Genomic DNA, 2,930 nt, shown 5'->3' on the forward strand with positions numbered 1-2,930 from the left:
TCACAGGTTAATGAGCATGATGTTGAAAATTACCCTTCTAATTAGACATTGTTACTGTAATAAATGTCTGTCATTATCCTGATTAATCCCCTCATTCACTTACAATTATGCACACAGTACAGTCTGTACATAAATGTGATGATTTGTGGTGCATATTCACAATCTAATGTACGCCTGCTGACTGATTAATAACAGCCTTCTTAAAATAAGCTAAAAGGAAATAAGAAATAACTTTCAAAGAATGTATTCAAAAACAGGAAGAAGGAAAAAAGCTAATTACAGAACTTCTAAGCACACATGCACGGAGCTCTTGAAGAACAGTGTGTAGGTGTGCACATCTTTCAGACAGATTCTGCATCTCTGAGTTGCCACGACAACCCTTCGGGTAGAGGAGACTGAGCAGGAAAGTGCAGCCATAAAAGGGGACCGCAGGGACTTCTGGGAAATGTCGTTTGTGGTCATTCTGCTCTTTTTAATTTTGTCAGCAATCTTAAAAAAAAAAGTTTAAAGGAGCGATAACTAATGTGTTCTGCAGACATGACCTTCAGAAATCAGGTTGTCTGCCAGGTTACATTTCCAGGAAACAGTACAGTGCACTGGGCCATCAGCTCCAAGGAGCCTGGTTCTGACAGACAACAGGCACCATGGCTTGTGCAACATCAGAACTGGGCCGAGGCCTGTTCTCTCGCCCAGCCGGAGGTGTTCACTCTTCGGCCCAGACAGCGCCACTCTGGACCCGTGTCGCCTCGCTGGATGCCAGTGGGGTAGATGAGCTCTTCTGCTGGGCAGCTGCAGGGTTGTCAACAGGAGGCATGGGCTCTGTCAGCACTCCCATGAGGCTCAAGCGATGAATAGCTCAGTGGGCAGGCGAGTGTGCCTGTGAGAACAGAACTGTGCGTCTCATTCTCTCCGGAGACAGTCCAGGCATCCGTGTCGAGGCTTCGAAACAGCTGGCGATCCTGCACAGGGCTGGTCCAGTGCCAATCAAATGAGGGGCAGGTAAAGGTTTGTTCCATGCTGAAACCCAGGCAGGCTTCTGTACAGCAGACAGTCACAGGTTCTCTGAGATGTGCTGCAATGCGCAGCCAGCTCTGCTGGGCGGCCGCCTATGGTGAATCAATCCGACTTGAGCAACCATGGGGATCAAGTGAACCTGGACTTTGATTTGTCTCTAGTCTGGGGCACATATACACATGCTGTAATAAGTGAATGATTGTCTGCCATTTTCTTTTTAACTAAATCTTTTCTTGGAGCCCCATTCTGTGCTTAAGACAGCTAACATCGATAGCAATTACTTCATCTCTGGACTCTCGCGGTCTTGGCCCGCTCAGCTGCACCTGGTGTGCGTCCCCACTCCGACAGGGGTGTGCGTTAGGAGCTTCCACGGACACCCACTGTGGACAGGAAGTGACATCAGTTGGAACACCTGCTCCCAGACAACAGGTGCCACTCATGCAGACCCTGCCTCTGTCCATTTTCTTGCTGGATTTAATGGCTGGACTGGGTGCTGTCTCGGACAGGGTCTACCTGAGCCTGAAATGCTGACTCCTTTGAGTGCAGACTCCAGTTCTCTTTCAAACCCAGGCTGTGTGCTGGAGCTCTCAGCGCGACACACCAGCTGCAGACGCAGGGGAGTGATTTTCTACACAGGCAGAGTGCTAGCGAGCGGGTAAGAATGGAGGCACCCCTCCCCTCCTCCTCCTCTCTCCACCAGGCTCGTCTCTGCTCCCCCTCCAGCCTGATGTCATTAGCAGTGCAGGCTGGCTACCGAGCTGCCCGGCGCTCTCTCGGGGGCTCTGTGACCCTGCGGACCGGCTCTCGCACGAAGCGCGCTCCTTCTCAGACTGCCGCGATTCCAGCCAGCCTGCTCAGCGGGCGCAGCCAAGCGGAGACGGAGCCCAGCCCCAGCCAGCCCCCGCCAGCCCGCCCAGGTGAGCGCAGCTCAGCGCCTCTGCCGCCCTGCAGCGTGTGCTAGTGTGCTAGTGTGCAAGTGTGCAAGTGTGCTAGTGTGCTAGTGCTTGTGCCTGCCGTGTCTTTCCGTGCGTCTCAGCCCCCGTTCCCAGTCCTGTGTCTTTTCCACCCACCGGGGACGGGGGGGGGCCAGGGAGAGGGTCCTCCAAGTTCAGTGTGGAAACCTCGAGTCAGGAAGGAGGCAAGTGAGGGGAGAGATGTTGAAGTGGATCAGACTAGAAGCTGCATCTGTTAGTAATTTAATTAACAGGGCTGTACTTCACAGTCACTTCATGTGTGATCAGGCTTGTTAGCCAGAGAGACATGCCATCGCTCTCCCGCGTCCTGCAGCTGACGGAGGAGTTTAAAGACTTGATGATGAAGTGCTGCCGCCTCCATTCTGAACTCCACTCACAGCCAATTAATTGCGCTCACGGCGAAGTCTCGGGCACCCTGGCTTCTTTCTAAATGTGCTGTCAGATTGGAGCTAGGTCCAGTTTTGTAACTTCAACAAGGCAAAAAAGAACCTATTCCTGGTGCATTTGTGGTGTGTTTGTTTGAAAAAAAACATGCATTTTTGTTAAAAGATTTGGCCGAAGAATTAATCAGAAACAGGTCAAATACAGCCCTTGGAAAAATGCATAGCTGTGGTACCTGGTCAGGTAACATATAATACAGTAGATTAACCTAAGAGATTAGTTCATTTTTCCGAGTTTCCAAGAGGATGCAGGGAATTTAATTTAGAAAATGGCTACCTTCCAATATATGTTCTTGCAGTTTCCCTGTAATGATGTGACAAGGAAGAAAACACAAAACCTTCTGAGCAATGAGATGGCACAGGCTCTTAACTGTGATGCTGTTTAAGTTCAGGTTCTGCTGGCAACCTGAAACCTTAAACAGATACATTTTAAATCCTGTCAAGCGTGATGAAGGCTTCAGCGCTGTTTGGGCTGAGCTGTTTCTGCCCACGGCTGCTGTTT

General features: G+C 50.5%; 1 protein-coding gene across 2 annotated transcripts in view; it reads left to right on the forward strand.

The window, feature by feature from the left end:
• The first annotated feature begins 1,302 nt into the window (after positions 1–1,302).
• LOC148648366 (neurensin-1-like) overlaps positions 1,303–2,930 on the forward strand; it is a 3,978-nt gene continuing 2,350 nt past the window's right edge. Inside the window, exon 1 of one of the 2 annotated variants that reach the window (XM_088608075.1) lies at positions 1,303–1,931. The gene's annotated coding sequence lies outside the window, so the exon portion shown is untranslated. The remainder of the gene's footprint in view (positions 1,932–2,930) is intronic. The other variant, XM_088608074.1, reaches the window with a different exon arrangement.

Source organism: Lepisosteus platostomus, chromosome 15 (genome assembly GCF_059453375.1).
Source record: "Lepisosteus platostomus isolate fLepPlt1 chromosome 15, fLepPlt1.hap1, whole genome shotgun sequence".
Classification (NCBI taxonomy): domain Eukaryota; kingdom Metazoa; phylum Chordata; class Actinopteri; order Semionotiformes; family Lepisosteidae; genus Lepisosteus; species Lepisosteus platostomus.